Source organism: Sorex fumeus, unplaced genomic scaffold (assembly GCF_029834395.1).
Source record: "Sorex fumeus unplaced genomic scaffold, SorFum_2.1 ptg000044l, whole genome shotgun sequence".
Classification (NCBI taxonomy): domain Eukaryota; kingdom Metazoa; phylum Chordata; class Mammalia; order Eulipotyphla; family Soricidae; genus Sorex; species Sorex fumeus.
In genome coordinates, this window is record NW_026606101.1 from 68,421,975 (window position 1) to 68,442,549 (window position 20,575).

A 20,575-nucleotide genomic window follows, 5' to 3' on the forward strand; every position below is an offset into this window, starting at 1 on the left:
GACGGGGATCCATGGCACCTGCCACCTCTCTGTGGCTGCCCCCTCCCTGCCCAAGCTGGGATGGAGTGACTGGAGGCAAGTGGGTGGAGGAGAGCAGGGAGAGGGGAGGCAAACAGGGACCCAGACGAGGCAGGGAGATGCAGTATGTGTCCTTGTCCCAGCTGCTGGGCTTGTCCAGGTCTGTGTGTGCAGGGCCTGCTGGCTGCCGGCTACCCTCTGCTGCCCAGTCCAGCTGGGTCCTGAGAGCTGAGTCCCAGGAAGGCCCAGGGGAGGGAGCGGGGAGCATCCTCTATCTGGAGAATGTGGAGTGTCCATCAGGCTCTGCGACTGATTGTTTCTGGCATGCGCAGGAAATCATATGGGGTGCCGGGGATCGAACCTGGGTCAGCCACAGAGTGCAAGGCAAACACCCCACCTGCTATGCTATCGCTCCAACCCCATCCTCACTTTCTCCTGACGCTCAGAGGCGAACCAGCTGGTGCTTCTCACAGCCCTGGGCTGCCTGCTTCCGCTCCCGGAGACCTTCCAGAGTTCATGCCCTTTGCCCATTCTTTAAGACCTCCCAAGGCCCGGCCACTGGGGGTCCTTCTGCAGATGGGACAGCACGGCAAGTGCTGGGCTGGAGCTACATGCACCGAGGCCAGTTTCCTCCTTTAGCTGTGCGTTAGCAGCCAGCGGGGTTCTTTGCCACACTAATAGAACAATGGCAGATATTCAGAGGCTCTTCTAGCTACACAGGCAAACCACTGGGCAGGAGGGAACTCACAAGTAGTGCTCAGGGGATGGGCCAGGGGTGTCACTGCTGGCAACACTCAGTCAACGAGGCTGGACTTGGCCCAGAAATGGACTCAGTGCTGCAGGTGCTGGTGTCCTGATGGTGCTCAGGTGGCCAGGGCCATGCCCTGCAGTGCTTGCGGTGTGATTTCATTGTTGCTGTTTTGTTGTTGTTCAGGGGTAGGATGCACACCCAGTGATGCTCAGAGGCTATTCCTAGTGCTGCTCAGGGGGCCATGTGGGGTGCTGGGGGTTGAACCCAGGTCAGCCGCATGCAAGGCAAGCACCCTATCTGCTGTACTACGTAGCTGCCCCCTTTTTATTTACTTGTTTGTTGTTGAGGGCCACACCCAGTGGTGCTCAGGAATCACTCCTGGCAGGGCTTGAAGGATCATATGGGATGCTGGGGATCAAACCCACGTGGGCCATGTGCAAGGCGAGTGCCCTGTCTGCCCCCTGCATTGCTTGTTATCTGGTGGCGGGTGGAGGGGACTTCTGGCCAGTCTCGGGACTATTCCTGGTTCTGTGCTCAGAACCAACCCCTGGTGGTTCTCAGGGGACCATATGCGGAGTCCCCATCACAGGGGCCTGCCACGAGCAAGGCAAGCCCCTTAACCCCTGTCCTATTTCTCCAGCACTGCAGAGGAAAGTCCTTTTGATTGTTCGTTTGGGGGGTTTACATCTGGTTGTGCTCAGACTTACTCCTGGCCCTGTGCCCAAAGATCACCTAGCAGTGCTCAGAGGACCATACGTAGTGCCAGGAAGCAAACCTGGATTGGCCATGTGCCAGTAAAACATCTCCCTGCTGTGCTCTCCAGCAGGGAATTCATAAGGAAACTCAGACTATGGTTATCATTCGTTTGTTTCTGAAGTAGCATGCATGAATCACGCATAGAGTTTGGCCAACGGACTGGGGATACAGTGAAGAAAAAGAAGGTCAAGGAGATGGTCAAGGGCTGAGGTTTCTGCCTGGCATGTGGAACCCCCCCACCCCCCAAGCATCTCGTAGTCCGCCCAGAGCAGTGGAGTAACCCCAGAGCATTGCTGGGTGTGACCCCCTCCCCCAAAGGAAAGAGGAACAGACAGTGTCTTGGTGGCTCAAGCTTTTCCTGCGAGCATGGGAGGGGGAACCAGCAGTACCCTGATTCTTCCCTGCTCCTGCCCCCGCCTCCCTCCCTCCTCCTGCCCCTCCATGGGCGAGCTGCCTCAGAGCATGACGCGGCCATCCTCCCTCGGCCAGGCACTTGACCACTGTGTTGCCCGGGCCAATGCTATCTGTTTCTGGTCATTTAATTATTATTATTATTTTTTTGTCCTTTTGGGTCACACCTGGCGATGCTCAGAGCTTACTCCTGGTTCTGCACTTAAGAATCACTCCTGGCGATGCTCAGGGGCCATATGGGATGCCAGGGATTGAACCCGGGTTGGCTGCGTGCAAGGCAAACATCCGACTATGACTCTGTCCCCTTCTGGTCATTTTTGCTGGGGAGGATTAACCACATCCCACCATACTCAGGGGTCACTCCCAGCTCAGTGATTTGAGGACCATGTGGTACCAGGGTCACATCCAGGGGTCCCACATGCAAAGTAGGTGCCGCTTCAGCCCCCTGGGCCCCAACACATAGTTGGCTACTGCAGTCTCCGGCTCCTACCAGCATCTGTCGTCATCATTTTGGGATGACGCCCTTTGAGCAGGGCTCAGGGTTTGTTCCTGGCTCTGCAGTCAGGATCACTGCTGGCGGTTTTTGGGGGGCCCTATGGGGAGCCAGGGATCAAACCCAGGTGGTCTGTAAGTCGGGCACGTGCCTTCCCTGAGGTACGGTCTCTGGCCCATGGAAGGGTAGGTGCCTCAGGCAGCCAGGGGCAGCAGTGCCTGGCCACGCCTTGGGGAGGCTCAGTTCAGACTGCAGCTGTGCATGTCTCCCTCAGAGTTGAGAGTCTTTTTTTTTTTTCTTTTTGGGTCACACCCAGAGATGCACAGGGGTTACTCCTGGCTCTGAGTTGAGAGTCTTGAGAGTCATTTTTCCCTTTTTGTAGTTAATATGTAAACTGTGGGGAAACCCGAGCTCACAATCCAACATCCTCTTCCTCCGGGAAATTTGGCCTCTGCTCTGAGCATCTCTGGGCACCTCCCTTGCGTCGGAATTTTTCTAGCCTTTATTGAGCAACCCACTGGCATGCTTCTGCGGGCCTTATCTGCATTTCCCCTTTGATGGCTGTGCAGTGGTGCCATGAGATCATTTGTTTGTTGGGGCTATACCTGGCAGTGCTCAGGGGCTGTTCCCAGCCTTGTGCTCAGGAGTTGCTCCAGGCCTTGCTCCAGGGAGCCTGTGTGGTGCCTGGGATTGCTCCAGGCCCCCTGCATGCAAAACCTGAGCTCAGCCCTCTAAGCACTCTCCAGCACAACTTTCTTGCCCTCATTTCATGAATGAGGATCCCTAGTTTTCTGATGCTGTTTTCCTCAAACACTGCCAAGGTTGTGACTCCTAGCGTCACGAGAGGCTGTCTGGGTTCTGCATGCCACAGGTCTGAAGCGGGCGCCACTGGCCTGCTGTCGGGGTGTAGGCAGAGCTTCTGGGCTCCTGGGGGTACAGGGGAAATGTTTCCTCGCCTGCTCAGAGCAGCTGCCTGCATCTCAGAACCGTTTGTCCGCCCAGACAGCATCACTCTGATCTTGAGTCTATTCTACTTTTGCCTTTGCTTTGAAAAAAGTATGGAGAGTCTGTGATTTACTATTAATTTATTAATTAATTGCTAGTTATTTTCATTCTATTAATAATGAGTTCCCATGCGTGCAATTCTAACACCACACCTGCCACCAGTGTACCGCCACTCAAGGACCCCAAGACCCTCCTTCCCAAGCCTCCCACAACTTGACTGTGTGGATCAGTTTTCCCATTCTGTTGCTGTTGGACTGTTTGTTTGCTTTTGGCCACAGCCAGAGATGCTCAGGGGTTACTCCTGGTTCAGCCCCCAGGAATCACTCCAGGCGGTGCCTGGGGGACCATGTGAGATGCAGAGGAACAAACTCGGTCAGCCAGCGCCCTCCCCACTGTACATCTCTCAGTGCTCTATCACTCTGCACTGTCACTCTGGCCCTGCCTTTGGACCTTTGTGGGCAACTTCTTCCTCCTCCTTCATCAACTTGGTCCAGGGGGAAGGTCTGGTTGCCGTACCCAGGGATGCTCCCATCTCTGTGCTCAGGTTACTCCTGGTCATGCTTGGAGGACAATGTGGTGCCAGGGGGATTGAATCACCTGTCTTTTTTCCCCATTAATTTTTTTAAATTGCATCACAGAGATATACATGCTTACAACATTGCTCATGACTGGATTATAATATAATGTCACAACGCTCATCCCTTTACCAGCGTGCTTTTCCCACCACCAGTGGTCCCAGTTTCCCTCCCGCCCTCCCCGCCCCCATCTCGTCCTGCCACTATGACGGGCACCTTTCATCTCTCTCCCTCTCTCTTTCTCTCTCTCTCTCCCTCTCTTTCCTTTTGGGCTTTCTAGTTTGCAGTACAGATAATGAAAGATTATCAGGTATATCCCTTCTCCTGCGCCCTTTGTCCCCACACATTCTTGTGGCAAGCTTCCAAACTTTGACCTATCCTCCTGGCCCCTGCTTACCCTCACCTCAGATATTAGTCTTATTATATATATATATATATATATATACAGATATTTGCTTTTTGGGTTACACCTGACGATGCTCAGGAGTCACTCTTGGCTCTGCACTCAGGAATCATTCCTGGCGGTGCTCAGGGGACCATATGGGATGCTAGGAATTGAACCCGGGTTGGCTGTGTACAAGGCAAACGCCCTACCCACTGTGCTATCGCTCCAGCCCCTAGTCTTATACTGTCACTGTCCTCTCATTGTTCATCGATTTTCTCGAGCGGACCCAGTAACGTCTCCAGTGTGAGACTTTGGTGTTACTGTGTTTGGCATATCAAATACGTCATGGGGAGCTTCCCAGGTTTTGCCGTGCGGGCGAGATACTCTCGGTCGCTTGCCGGGCTCTCCAAGAGGGGCGGAGGAATCGAACTCGGGTCGACCATGTTGGCTGCGTGCAAGGCAAACGCCCTGCCCTCTGTGCTATCGCTCACTATGTATGTTTATATCCCACAAATGAATCCTGTACCTGTCCCTCTCCTTGTTTCTTTAAAATTTTTAAAAATTAATTTTTTATGTAGGAATACTGCTATTTATTCAGCCACTGATTAGGATTGATTAGGCTGATTGTGTCCCTCTCCTTCTGACTCATTTTGACATGATACTGTCCATGTCAATTCATTTATAAGCAAATTTCATGACTTCGTTCTTTCCAACAGCTGCATAGTATTCCATTGTGTAGATGTACCATGGTTTCTTCATTTAGTCATCTATTCTTGGGCACTCGGATTGTTTGAATCATGTGTCTTAAGCCCAGTACTCTCCCTCTGATCCTCTTATTGTCTGAAGTCAAGGACGCAGGAAGACATTGTTCTTCTGGAAGTTTCTAGGGGTCATTGGTCTCATGCCTTCTCTTGACTTGGATGCCACCCTTATCATTTTTTGTCTTATCCCTACAACGCTCCCATGTTCACCTCTTTGGGTCGACAGCATTCTCCCCACTATCACTGTGTCTGTTTCCCCTTTCCTAGAACACCAACTCTGTGGGACAAGGGTCCCCTACGTGCCTTCTCTTGACTTGATCCCATCTGCCGACAAACTAACGTCACGCTCACAGCACAGACTTTAGGGTTTGAACATTTTTTCTCTTTTGTTTGTTCATTTGCTTTTTGGGCCACACTCGGCAGTACTCAGGGCTGACTCCTGGCTCTGTGCTCCGGGATCACTCCTGGCTGAGCTCAGGGACCATGAGGTGAGGGGGATTGAATCCGGGTCAGCAGCAAGCACGGCAAGCGCCTGCCCACTGTGCAGTCACTCTAACCGTGCAGCATATTTTCTTGTTTGTTTGATTTTTGTTTGGAGGCCAAACCCGGCGGAGCTAGGGGCTACTCCTGCCTCTGCACACAGGGATCATTCCTGGCGCTGCTCAAGGGACCGCATGGGATGCCGGGGGTTGACCCCTGGTCAGCTGCGCATCTCTCCAGCCCCTGAACGTGTTTTTGTGAAGGACACAATGAACCCATCACAATGGGGCGATAATTAGAGTCATTATTTGAAAATCAGGATAGGCATGTATGACTTCCGCTGCCTGAGCTCACACCTTGCGCGCTAATTGATTAGTGCCATTGTTCGGGAATTTTCTATGTGGACAATCTCATCACCTGCAATCCCCCAATCTCCTGCCTTATAAGTCCTTTTCTTGCCCAGCTCTGGCTGGAGGTCCCAGGCGTCATTGTTCTCAGTTTCAGGGAGGAAGCACCTGGTTTCTCCCTGTTTAGTATGGTAGTCCTTGCAGGTGTTTTTTTCCTCATTTGTCCACTCAAATCATTTTTTAATCTGTATATTTACATTATAAAATTATTTTTAAAACAGATTTGGGGGAGTGGTGGGCCCCACCCTGCAGTGCTCAGGGCTTCCTCCTGGCTCTCTGGGGTCACTCCTGGGGGGGGGCTTGGGGGACCTTATGTTGTGCCCGGGAAGTAGCCCTACCTGCTGGGCCGTTTGCAGGCTGCAGCTGATCTTTTTTATTTTATTTATATATTTTTGCTTTCTGGGTCACACTTGGCGATGCACAGGGGTCACTCCTGGTCCTGAACTCAGGAATGACTCCTGCTGTTGCTTGGGGGACCACGTAGGATGCTGGGGTGGAATCTGGGTTAGCCACGTGCAAGGCAAATGACCTCCCCGCTGGACCCTCGCTCTGGCCCAGGTTTCCCTTTTGAAAGTCCCCCCCACCTTTTTTTTTTGAGGGGGGATGCTCATTCCCATTTTAGCTCCTGGGTCTCTACTTGGGCATGACTCCAGGATCATGTGGAGCTAAAGATCAAATCGAGCATCCTGTGCCCAGGGCCAGTGCTCCCACCCGTCCCTCGCGCCTCATTTCAACCATCTCCCACTTCCGGAACCGTTTTGGCCCCGGGTCTCCTGTTCCCTTGGTCCAAGGCCACCCTGCAGGAGGTCAGGGGGCGCAGACCAGCTCCTAGATCTCTCCTGTTAGCAGAGATTGCCAGACCTCGGCTCAGGGACGCTGCAACCCTGCCCCTCTCCCTCCTTCCCCCCTTCCCGGCTCTGCGGAGGACCTGGCATCTTGCATCTGTGTCTCACTCGCTGAGGCTCAGGCTAGAAGACAGAAGGCGGTCTCTCAACAGGAGACTGGGAGTCCTGTGGGCCTGTTTGTTCAGCTTTTTTATTTATTGGTTTTCCAGCATGCTTGCAGCCCAGGAGCCCGCCTGGGGGGTCCTTGGCTTGGTGGTGCAGGTGATGGTCAGGTATTATTCCCATCTGGTGGTGATGTGGGGGTGCAGGGGTGCTGGGAATAGGCGGGAATGGGTGGAGTAGTACTGAGGATCGAACTTGGGGGCCTCACACACGAAACAGCAAGTCACCCTAGCTCTTGTCTGCTTGGAGTGGGTGATTATTCACAGGTTCCAAATTCAAAAGACCCAAACAGCATTCTTTTTTTTTCTTTTTGGGTCACACCTGGCAATGCACAGGGGTTACTCCTGGCTCATGCACTCAGAAATTACTCCTGGCGGTGCTCGGGGGACCATATGGGATGCTGGGAATCGAACCCGGGTCGGCTGCGTGCAAGGCAAACACCCTATCCGCTGTGCTATCGCTCCAGCCCCAGCATTCTTTCTTTAGTGGTTGTTTTTGTTGTTGCTTTTGGGCCACACCTGGCGATGCTCAGGGGTTACTCCTGACTCTTTGCTCAGGAATTTCTCCCGGCCGTGCTCAGGGCACTCTGAATGCCGGAGATGGAGCCAGGGCCGGTCACGTGCAAGGCAAGCGCCCTCCCGACACTGTTGTCACTCTGGTCCCCCCAAACATCATTCTGAGCAGTATGTCCCTCCTTTCTCTGCTTCCCCTCACCCCGGTTCCTCTTTCCAGGCCCAGTCGTACTCCCCTACTCCTAGCACCATGACACGATCTACTTTTCACACTGATGATCTGAACATGGTGCGTCTGATTTAAGTAAGTCAGTGGGACTCGGAGTGAAGCCTAGCATGCAGGAGCTCCAGGCTCGCCCCTTGGTACCGCAGGGCCCCCTGAACACTGAGCCGGGAGCAACCCCCAAGCACTGAGCCAGCTGGGACGCCAAAACTAAATAGAACGACTCTATCTGAGAGATCATTTCAGAGATGAACCTAAATGTTTTTCTTCTGTTTGTTTTCTTTGTGTGTGAAGGTACGAAAATTTCTGTAATAGGTCTATCTCCTCACAAGCGTTTCTTTGTTTCCCCCGGCAGGGGAATTACCGGCAGGGTTGTGCTGAATTCCAGGCATGTGAATATTATCTGCCGGAGTGCATTCCGAGCAGTGGAATAGTTCGGTCAAAGGGTATTTGCAGGATGAAGTGAATGTACAGTGGGTAGGGCGTTTGCCTTGCACACGGCCAACCTGGGTTTGAACCCTGGCATCCCATTTGGTGCCTTAAGCATCACCAAGAGTAATCCCTGAGCTCAGAGATAGGAGTAACCCCTGAACATCACTTGGGTTTGCCCCTTAAAAACAAAACAAAGGGGCCAGAGCAATAGTACAGCCAGGAGAGTGTTTACCTTGCATGCAGGTTTGATCCCCAACATCCCATATGTTCCCCTGAGCACCGCCAGGAGTAATTCCCTAAAGCAGAGCAAGGAGTAACTCCTGAGCATCGCTGGGTGTGACCCAAAAGCCAAAATAAGAAAAAAGGAAAAAAAGCCCCACAAAACAAAATGGTATTTGCATGTGTTGTTTGGAAACCTTAGTGACTTGTTGCCTGCCCTTAGCACCCCGGTTTGCCTTCCTGGGCCTCACCCGTCACAGAACACACTTAGCTACGGAGCCACCTCTCATCCCAGAAATGTTCTCTCTCCTCTCCCTCCGCACAGGGATCTTTGCAATTCTGCTGTGGCTTCTCCTCCTTCTGTGTCAGGGCCCCTGGATGTGGTGAGTGATCTTCACTCACCCCAGGAATGGGCTGCGGGAGCGGGGCTGTGCCCTGCTCACTCTATCTGCACGGGTCTGGGGTAGCAGGCGGGAGGACCCGCGGCTTTTTTTTTTTTTTTTATCTTTGAGTAACACCCAGCGATGCTCAGGGGTTACTCCTGGCTCTGCACTCAGGAATTACTCCTGGTGGTGCTTGGGGGACCATATGGGATGCTGGGAATCGAACCCGGGTCGGCTGCATGCAAGGCAAACGCCCTACCTGCTGTACTATTGCTCCAGCCCCTGGACCTGCGGCTTTGAGGCGGTTGCCTCCCCGGCAGGGAGATGGGGTCAGGGCAAAGCTCACCAGGACCAGCGAAGCCTCCAGGATGGCCTGGAGGTGACGCCAAAGCCTAAACACAGGCCTGGCAGTGAAGACGTCAGGGCTTGACTTCTCCCGCAGCGCCCCCTAGTGTGACACTGGCGCCAGCCTCTTGCAGCCCAGCCCCGACACCAGCTGCCCCCTCCCCCTCTCCCACCCCGCATCCCAGCAGTCACGGAACTCTCTGCAGGCATCGTGCCCATCGCATCTGTCCTTCCTGCCCGCTGGGAGCCTGTCCCAAGCGTCCCTTGGCCTCTGTGGGACTCTGTGAGCGTGGCCGCCTGGGCACTGAGGCTGGAGCAGCAGAGCAGGACGGGGAGGGGCGGGTCTGTCTCCTGCTCTGCACTGATGGGGGGACGTCCTGGGGTCCCTGACACGCTCCCCCTGCCCTGGAGCTTCGTGACTCCTCTTGAGGGCCTGCGCGTGAATCCCCTGTCTTCTTTATGAATGCAGGAATATTTTCCATCGTTTTAATGCACAAATAGTAAGCCTTCCACCTTTCGATAATGTGAACATCCTATAAACACAAGCCTCCATCAAGATTTGCAACACCAGGGCGGGGACTGAGCACTAGTACAATGGGTAGAGTGTTTGCCTTGCATCAGCCGACCTGGGTTCAATCTCTTGCGTCCCACAGAGTCCCCCAAGCGCTGCCAGGAGGGATTCCTGGGGGCACAGCCAGGAATAATCCCTGAGCTCAGCCAGGTGTGCCCTTGCCCCCCTTCAGACAACAATAAAAATAGCTTCCCAACATTGGGGATGGAGAGATAGCACAGCCCCTAGGGGGCTTGCATTGCACACAGCTTCTTCGATCCTCTGCACCACGTATTTGGCCCCAAGTTCCTCCGAGAGTGACCCCTGAGTGCAGAACCAGGAGTAAGTTCTGATTGTGCTGGGTTTGGCCACAAAACAAAATAAAATATTTTCATTTATTTTGTTTTACGAAGCAAGAGTTTTTGATGTTTTGTTCTGGGGCCACATCCAGCGAAGTACAGGCGTATGATGGATAGGTCCAGGGATGGATGGAAACGTATGAATTCATGGATGGGTCTGCGGATGGGATGGGTACGCGGATATGAACGGATGGACAGCTTTGTGAATTGACACATGGATGATGGAGGGAGGGAGGCATGGATGGAGGGGTCACAGGTGTGCAGACGGGATAGAGGGAGGGACACGACAGAGAAGCACGTGGGGGCTTTGGCGTCAAGACCGCTTTATTAATTAATTTATGGTTTGGGGGCCACATCCAGCTGTGCTCAGGGCTTACTCCTGGCTCTGTTCAGCCTGGCGGCTCTTGGGGGACCACGTGGGGTGCCGGGGATCTAAGCATGGTCAGCTGTGTGCCAGACAAGCGTTCTGTAACCCCGGTGGGGTCCCCGCCTTACTGCTCAGCGCCCAGAGCTGCTCGCCTCAGCGGTCCTGAGCCACAAGCTGAGGACAAGACGCCGCCTCCTCCCGCACTCAGGTTCCCGTATCCTCGTCCCTCTGTGCCCTCGCTTCCTCCCCGCCCCCAGCGCCCAGCACCCTGCACCCCAGCATCTCTCCTTTTCTGTCATCCACGTGCACTTTCACTAAATCTGCGCGTCCTGGTCCCCGCGCGTCTCAGGTGGGACCCGCCGTCCTACCGCGCCCCCTGGCGGCTGCCGGGAGTCCCTGCATCAGCTCCTGCCCGCAGAGCCCGGGTAGGAAGGGGCCGGGGGTCGGGGTTCCTGCATCCTCCGCCACGCGCTCGGTCGGCTCCCCGGTCCCCTCCGGAGAGGGGCACGTGGCTTTCTCCTCCCCAGGCCCAGCTTCTGTCGCATCTTCCCTATCCCGGGCTGCAGGCTTGTAGCAACGGTCTCTCGGCAGCCGACGCCCCGCGGGCCGTGCCCTAGAACTTTGGGGGTCAAAACAAGGGATGCTTTTGTGGTAGGGGTCGAGCCGCTTGCTGCACAGTCCGCGGGTACCCGGAAGCTCCCCCGGGCTCGGTGGGGGCGGCCGCCCTACCCGGCGCGCCGCGTGAAACAGAGGCTGGGGCGCCACCTGGTGGCCGAGGCTCGGCTGCGCCTCCGACCCCGAGCAAGCGGGCGCCGGGGTTGGGGGTTGGGGGGTGTGGGGCGTCTCCTTTGAGATCCTGTCCCTAAGGCAGCGTCTTCTCAGTGCGTGGGGTCCTGCATCGGAGGACAGAGGCACGATAAGGTGCACTCAAGGTTTCTTTTTTTTCTTTTTTGGGTCACACCCAGCGATGCACAGGGGTTACTCCTGGTTCATGCACTCAGGAATTACTCCTGGCCATGCTGGGGGACCATATGGGATGCTGGGAATCAAACCAGGTCTCAGGCCGCATGCAAGGCAAACGCCCAACCCGCTGTGCTGTTTTTGTTATTTTGACTTGGGGGGGGGCACACCCAGAGTGCTCAGGTCTTACCCCTGTACACAGGGATCACTTCAAGGGGTGCAGGGAACTGCACTACCCATTGTACTGTCATATTCAGGGGGTTGAAAGAAAAAACACCCGACGGTTCCTTTTGTTGGCACTTGGTTCTGCCTCCGTGGGGGGTTCAAAGTGATCCGTCAGGTGCCAGAGTCTTAGGACTGCTGTAGGACAGCCTTTAGGGCACACTGGTCTTGCATATGTGCCTGACCCCCGGATCAATCCCCAGTACCCCATACAGCCCCTGATTCCCGCCAAGAGAGATCCCTAAGTACAGAGCCAGTTGTTAGTTCCTAGCACCAAAGCATGTGGCCCCAAATCGAACACCAAGGAAAAATACAAGAGTGGTCCATATAATTTACATCTCCCATCTACGTGTGTGTGTGTGTGTGTGTGTATACTGGTTCTTTCTGCAGCCCCCTACCCCGACACACAGGACTAACCCGCCCCCTTCCACGTTGGTCTTGGTGCCCTCTCCTGCTCTGGAAGCAGTTCTAGAAAGTTGGGGTCTGGGAGCAGTCAGAGGGGATGCAGGGGTATCCCCTTGTTTTCACTCACTGTGTCACTGTCACTGTCCTCCCGTTGTTCATCAATTTGCTCGAGCGGGCCCAGTAACGTCTCCATTGTGACACTTGTTACTGTGTTTGGCATATCGAATATGTCACAGATAGCTTGCCAGGCTTTGCCATGTGGGCGAGACACTCTCGGTAGCTTGCTAGGCTCTCTGAGAGGGCGGAGGAATCAAACTCGGGTCGGCCATGTTGGCCGCTTGTAAGGCAAACGCCCTACCCGCTGTGCTATTGCTCCAGCCCCACTTACTGTGTAAGGATTTAAAAAAAATAATCTGGGGTCAAAGTACTGGGGCTCATGTTTGCCAGAAGCCACCAAGCCCAGGAGGAGCAGTGCCAGGAGTGACCCCAGTCCTGAGACCACAGGGTGAGATTGCAAAGAAGAAGCAAACCAGACCAAATCATTTGGTGTTGGGGCGGGAGACCCCACCCCGGAACCTCAGCCACACAAGCTGCAGGGGTGCCACCGAGTTGTCTGCTCTGACTCGGCTAAAGAGCTGCTCGTGGGGCCAGGGAGACAGTTCAGCCGGCAAGGCCTGCATGCGGCTGACCTGGGTTCTATCCCCGGCACCAGAGAGGGTGCCAGTCAGTGCCAACCTGTGCCAGCAATGGCCATGTGTACCCAGACAGTGCCAGCCTATTTCCACATAGGCCAGGCTATGACCGCCTATACCAGTCTGTGCTAAATGGTGGTCCCAGTCTATGCCAGTCTGTGCCAAGTAGTGCAGACCTGCCGATTCTTTTTGGGAGAAGGTCTTCTTCTCCTCCTCCTCCTCCTCCTCCTCCTCCTCCTCCTCCTCCTCCTCCTCCTCCTCCTCCTCCTCCTTCTTTTTGTCACACCTAGCAATGCACAGAGGTTTCTTCTGTCTCTTCTGTCTCTGCACTCAGGAATTACTCCTGGTGGTGCTCGGAGGATCATACGGTATGCCAGGGATCAAATCCGGGTCAGCCGCGTGCAAGGCAAATGCCCCACCCGCTGTACTATTACTGCAGCCCGGAGCGATAGCACAGCGGTAGGGCGTTTGCCTTGCACGCAGCCAACATGGCCGACCCGAGTTCGATTCCTCCGCCCCTCTCAGAGAGCCCGGCAAGCTCCCCATGACGTATTCGATATGCCAAACACAGTAACAACAAAGTCTCCAATGGAGACTTTACTGGGCCCGCTCGAGCAAATGGATGATCAACGGGAGGGCCTTTGCCTTACCTTTAATTTATTTGTATAGATTGTGCTGGAGCGATAGCACAGCGATAGGGTGTTTGCCTTACAAGCGGCCAACATGGCCGACCCGAGTTCGATTCCTCCGCCCCTCTCAGAGAGCCTGGCAAGCTACCGAGAGTATCTCGTCCGCGCACGGCAGAGCCTGGCAAGCTACCCGTGACATATTCGATATGCCAAACACAGTAACAACAAGTCTCATGATGGAGATGTTACTGGGCCCGCTCGAGCAAATCGATGAACAACGGGAGGACCATGATTCGTGATTTGTATAGATTTATTTATTTATTTAAAAATTTTTTATTAGTGAATCACCGTGATGTACACTTACAGGCTTACAAACTTTCGTGCTTGTGTTTCAGTCATACAATGCTCAAGTACCCATCCATTCACCAGTGCCCATTCTCCACCACCATTAATCCCAGCATCCCTCCCCCCCCCATCCCCCCCCCCCCACCATGGCAGGGCATTCCCTTTTGTTCTCTCTCTCCTTTGGGGTGTTGTGGTTTGCAAAAGAGGCAATGAGTGGCCATTGGCCATTGTGTTTGATCTGTAGTCTACTTTCAGCATGCATCTCCCATCCCAAGCGCGTTCCTCCGACCACACTTTACTTGGTGTTCCTGAAGGCCACCATCTTGATGGTGATTTGCCCCAGCTGCAGGGAAACACTTAATAGGGGACAATGGCCATTTCAGGACAGTCTCTGTCAACTGGTGCCAGGAGGTGCCTTATGTGCCAACCACATGCCAGTCAGTACCAATAAAGGCCAACCGATGCCAACATCACACATGCACCAACGTATGCAAGGCATTGCAACCCCAGAAGCACAGCCCTGCCCATGCTGGAGCCTGATGCCCCAGCTGCGGGGAAGGTCCTTGGAAGGGAGGGGAAAGCGAGGTGGGTCCCATTTGCCCGCCTGTGCCAGTCCATGCCAGTCTATGCAAGGTGGTGCCACCACATGATAATCTATGCCAGCACATGCCGGGTGGTGCCAGCCAGGCATCACAGCACGGTGCCACGCTGCTGCCCTCAGCTTTATTTATTTATGCTCTGCATTCTGCCTTGTGCTTCCCTCAGGCCGCCCTGGGGGCACACAGTGGGGGCATGACTGGGGCCTCACCAGCATTCCAGGGAAGTTCTCAGGAGCCCCCGTGCCCTGTCTGCGTGCCACTTACCAGGCTGTGGTGTGCCCAAGTGCAGGCAGGAAGCTTGCGTTGTTGGCAGCCGGCCCGTACGTGTCGATTGCTGCTTTGGCACATTAGGACATAAGCAGAACCAAACCCTCGATCTGTTCCGGAAAGAAGAGGCGCAGGGAGAAGGCACAAAGGGCTGGGCAACCATGGGGGCCCGGGTTCGAGTCTAGACACCACTGGGAACCTTTGAGCACAGAGCCAGAAGTAGTTCTCAAGCACTGCCAGGAACTCCCCCAACCCCCCACAAAAAAAGAAAGAAATGAAGGGACTTAAAATTTATTATTATGGGGGAGGGGGCACACTGGACAGTGCCCAGAGCTTTCTCCTGGCTCTCACTCAGGATTCACTCCTGGGGGTGCTTGGGTACCATCGGGGCATTGAACCCAGGTTGGCCATGTGCAAGACAAGTGCCCTGCCTGCTGTGCTATCTCTCTGCCCCCTAAAATTCTTTCCTTTTTTGTTTGGCGTTTGGGTTACACATGGTGATGCTCAGGAGTTTCTTCTGGCTCTGCACTCAGGAATGACGCCTGGTGGTGCTCGGGGGACCATATGGGATACCGGGGATCAAACCTGGTCAACCGCATGCAAGGCAAGCGCCTTTCCCACTGTGGAGCGCCTTTCGCTCCGGCCCCCAAATTCTTTTTTAAAATTTAATTGGGGGGGGGGGAACATTTGGTGCATAGCTGGGGGTGCTCAGCGCTTACTCCTGCTGCAGGCACAGTGGTGCTCACATTTGCTAGCTGGAGGGAGAGACACTCCTGGAATAGTGCTCACAACCTTCACTTGTTACCCCCTAGAAACTGCTCATGCTATTGCAGCTGTTTGGGGGTGAGGCAGACAGCACAGTCACTGGGACTCCAGCCTGAACTGGAGGTCTGCATCAGGGATCAGACTCATGGGCTCAACTTCAGCAAGGCAGGCACTGCTATCCACTGAAAGCTTTCTCTCCTCCCTCCCTCCCTCCCTCCCTCCCTCCCTCCCTCCCTCCCTCCCTCCCTCCCTCCCTCTCCCCTTCCCTACCTGTCTCTGTCTCTGTCTCTCTCTCTCTCTTTGGGCCACATCCAGAGATACTCAGGGCCACTCCGGGTGCCCAGCGATCACTCTCTGCCATGCTGGGTGCTCCCAGACCATGCAGTGCCCTAATTTGACACCGACCTCGTGTACCCGGAGTCCCCCTAATCTTTTGTATGATCTCTCCAGAGACTTTTTTTAATTCTCTCTTTCTGGCCACATTATTTGTGCAATGGATCCCCAAGTCGGAGGAAGCCAGGTCCTGCGGCCGAGGGCCACGCAGAAGCATTGACCACGGCCGGTGCTGGGCACGGGCGCAGCGGCGTCTCTCAGGTAGACCCACGTTCTAGCCCTGGCGGATGGTTTAGGGACGCATAAGTGGCCTGGAGCGGGGCCGAGCCTGAGGCCGCAGAGCCGGGGCCGGGCGGGCTGAGCCCCCAGGGATGGCCTCGGGGTGTCGCCGCGCGGGGCGCATCAGCTGCGTCCCGTTAGCAGGCTGGGCGCGGGCCGGCGCCTAATGGGGACCAGGCGGCCCTAATGCGCCGCAGCCGTGCGCCCGGCTGCACCCCGACTCCCACTCGGGCCCAGATAAAACGGAAGCGCCGCGAGAGGCGCTTTGATTCCAATACGAAACAAATTATTTCTCCCGGAATGGAACAAAATAAGTCAGCGTGGAGTCAGCAAGGCCACTGCAGGCGACCCCGGCGCGCTGGGCCGGGACGCGGCACCAGGATGCGCGCCCCGGGGCGCGGAGGTGGGAGCCCCTGACCCCAGAGCTTTGAAGCCCGTGGGGGCGCCTCACTGTTGGGCTGGTTCCCCGACTGAGCCCGGATCACCCCAGGCCGGTGGTCGTCAGACGGAAACCTGCCTTGATACCTTTCTAGCAGCGCCTGGTTCCTTCTGGAGCTCCCCCCCCTCTCCCCTGTCCAAGCCAGGAACAGCCAGGAGGAGGGACTCTGACATCCAGGTCAATACCCTCGCTTTGCCCGCACTTATGGCTGTTCCTCGCCCCTGCCACCGCATATAGTTAAGAACTCCCCCTACACACACACACACACACACACACCTCAGAATTTATTTTTTGGGAGGATGGCACACCCAGCGATGCTCAGGGCTTACTCCTGGTGCTGATGGTCAGGGATCACTCCTGTGGGCTCAGGGGACCATCCGTGGTGTCAGGGTTGAATCCCGTCCAGAGGAATGCCAGGCACACACCCCATCCCTCGACCATCTCTTCATCCCCAGAATTTCCTTTCTTTGGTTTGGGGGCCCCAACTGGTTCAGGGATTACTCCAGGCTCTGTGCTCAGGGCTCTCTCCTGGCAGGCTCAGGGGCCCCTTTGTGGTGCCTGGAATAGAACCCTGGCCCCTGGCAAATCCCTACCTGCTGCACTATCTCTCAGACTGTACTATTTCTTGCCCCTCACACTAGAATTTCTAACTCTTGGGGTGTTTGGGGGTGAGGTGAGGTTTGATCATGTGCATTTCCAGGTTTAGGATAAACCATGCAGTAACTGCTAGGAACAACCCCCTCCACACCCCCCACCCCCTCCCACCCCCCGCCACAAGACACACGGATGAATATGTGTGTCCATCCTTTTGAGTGATCCCATTCAGACAGGCAGATCTGTGGGTAAGGCAGCAAGCTGTGTGTCCCTGTTCCAGGGACCCCAGATCATTCCCTGCAAAGATTGGAGGCGGGACCGGGTGGAATGGGTCAACAGTAATAATTCTCAGTAGGTTCAAATCTACTGAACCAGGAGTCACGTCTTGAGTTTCCTTGCAGGGGTCTGGGTGGGTGGGTGGGGATACTTTCTTCTTGCACATTCTCTAGATCAGAATGTGCACCAGTTTCATGGGGGTGGGGTTACCTGAATGGCCGGTGCACCCCAGGACTGCTGGCTCAGTGCGGAAGAGCTGAGAATTTCCTTTGCTAACAAGGTTTCTAGAACTTTGAAAACCTGGACCCCAGGCCTCCCAGGTTCTGCCACATCCCAAGGTGCTGGGCACTCCCCGTCCTTCTCAGGGGCACTGGGCAACGGGCACGGCTGGCGGAGCAGAGCCCGAGCTCCAGCCGGAGCTGACTTTCGCCTTACCCGACGGGCGTCTCAAGCCCCTTTTGGAGCGTCACCAAGGTGCATGGACTCGCCCGCTCTCTTCCGCCTCTGGTCTTCGTTGGAACTATCCGGGGGGGGGGGGGGGGGTAGGGTTCAGACGTGAGAGAAGCAACCTCCCTGGCCCTCGCTGCTGCCGGCCATCCGGCACGACAGCTCCTGTCCTTTCTGCCCACTGTCGCCCCGACCCCCAGTCCCGGTCCTGCTCCGGCTTTGGCGGGAGCGTTTCTCAGCGAGGCCTGTTACAGCCAGGCCTGGCCGAGAGGGGTCGCTGTTGCACTTCTGCGGACCTCGGGCTCCCGCCGGATGAGTCACTTCTTGCACAGTTGGGGGCAAGCCCAGGACAGGGAAATAGGAACAAAACAGACAGCGGACCAACAGTCCAGGGCTTGAGGAACTTCCCTGGCATCCCTCGCTTAGATCCATGGCTCCAAATGGTCCTCCGAGCAGGGCCGGAAGAAAACCCTCAGGAAATTCCTGGAATGACGCCGACCTGGAATGACCCCGCCAGAACCCAGGACCACGGCGTGGCCCCCATCACTCCCCATCGCAAAATAAATAAATAAATAAATAAATACATTTACTAATCCCCAACAAAGTGAAGACACTCCGCAAATATTCGATCCTAGGACAAGATTTTGATGAGTGCTGGGCCAGTTTAGCTAAGGAGGTAGTTCTCCTGGGTGGGAACCCCAAACCCTCAAACCCTCATTGGTTGGGGTGGAGGGATTGAAGCAAGGCCAGTATGACTCAGTGTAGGGCTCTGGAACTTCAGCCCCCTCCCCCCCTTCCCCCCACACCTCACCCCCAACCCCCCAGCAACCTTGGAAAGAAGGGGCAAGTTGGGTGAGGAATGTGGTTCTTGCTTACAATGGCCCTGGCTTGTATCCTGGTCACAGCAAAAGAAAAAACTGCTATTCCTTTATTTTCCTTAATAAGAGGCAAGAGGTTTAGGGGGTGGGAGGTGGAACTGGGGGTCAACCCAGGTTACAAGGGAGGCCTGAGGATCCCTAAAAGAAATGAATTTCTTTAGAAGTGTAATCAACTATTTACACTAAGAGGTTTAGAAAATGTCCAATGTAAATAGTTTGGGATTTAATTTTAGATTAGGGTGTCAATTTAGATGAAAATAAGCCATGTGCAACTCATTAGGTTTTAATAATTTAATCCTTCACTGATTATGCATTTGAGATTTTAGGATTTGGGGAGGAGGGTTGGGACACACCCAGCCCCAGTGATACCTAGGATCTACTCCTGGCTCTGTTCTTGGGGTGGGGGGGTCACTCCTTGGGGGGACCTTGGGGAAACTATGTGGGGCTGAAAATCAAGCCAAAGTCAACTGCAGGCGAAGCAAGCCTTAACCCCTAACCATTTCTCCAGCTCTTTGAGACAGGATCTTATGAGGTAGGTAATGGACTCTAGGTTACCTGCTGGATTTTGGTCTGATTCTCAGCCCTGCATTCGAATATAGGGTTGCATATATTCCATATATACGATTCCATATATAGGATTGCTCTGGAATGTCCTGATGCCCTAGCTATAATCCAAATGTGGATCTGGGGCACAGTAATTTGTCGTTGCAGCAGTGGTTGGGCCCACACAGTACCAGGGATTGAACTCAGGGCCTCACACTTGCAAGGCATGAGCTCTGCCACTGAGCTCCATCCCAGGGCACCAGTTTTCACCGAGCACCAAGAACTCTGAGCTCCTGAGTGCCCAGGTGGGCCTCTAGGATAAGGCTTGGCCCAGGGCGCCAGCTTCCCTTGCAGCAAAGGTTTTCAGGCTGTTGTGATAACCCAGCCCCTCCCTGAACAGCCTGGATTCCTGCCATCACCTCAAACCCAGTTTTACTTTTGTTTTGGGATCACTCTCAGCAGTGCTCAGTGGCTACTCCCAGCTGGGTGCAAGGGGTTATTCCCAGGGGTGCACAGAGGACCATTCTGAGGATGGAATCAAGGGATTATGCATGCAAAGAGCGCCCCTGATCAGGCTTTCCCAGAAGTAAGACTGCCAGCCTGCATGGGGCTCCAGAGTCACCTACAAGATCACTTACAATCACCTGGAACTGGATGTGCACATGCGCGTATACACACACACACACACACACACACACACACACACTCTCTCTCTCAGTCTGGTTTAAGCAGCTCTAGTGAATTTATGTCTCCAATGACCAAAGAAGCCTGAAGATGCTGCACACAAGAGCACAAGAAAAGTGCATGAAAGCAAAACACATCCTTCCGCCCCAAGCCCACACTCATCTCCGGCTGTCGAGCCAGGTACTTCACAACTCCATGTGGTCCCAGTGGAAGATTCTCTGGAATCTGAGTTTTCAGGAGTCCACCTGAAGACACTTCAGCTTTCAATATAGTGGGGGCCAGCAATTACTCACTCCTGTGGGCGTCACTGGAATCATGGGGGTGGGGGACTGGGGGCACACACATGGAGGAGGGGAGCACCACCCCTGTGTGGCAGGAGCTGTCCCGTTGAAGGGAATTCTGAAATTTCTGCATCACAAACTTCCTTCCAGGCATGGGGGCAGCAAAACCTACCTAGTGCCTGCATGCAAAGCAGGAAGTTTAATCTCCAGCTGCGTACCTCCCCCCCTCATTGCCCCTGGGAGCATCTCCCAGGCACCAAGGTACAAAGGTGGGGGTAGCCCCTGAGCACCACTAGATATGGCCCAGCAGGGGAAAAGAAATAATAAAAAATTTCCCATGACATTTTGATGTGTGACTATGACAGACTGATGTCGTTTGTGAAATTTCATCCCAGCTACTTTCTAGGTGGAGGGTAGCTTTGCTAACGAGGATGCGAGGCAGGATTTAAAGGCATTTTTGCCAGTGCTGGAGCAATGGTACAGCAGGTAGGGGCAATT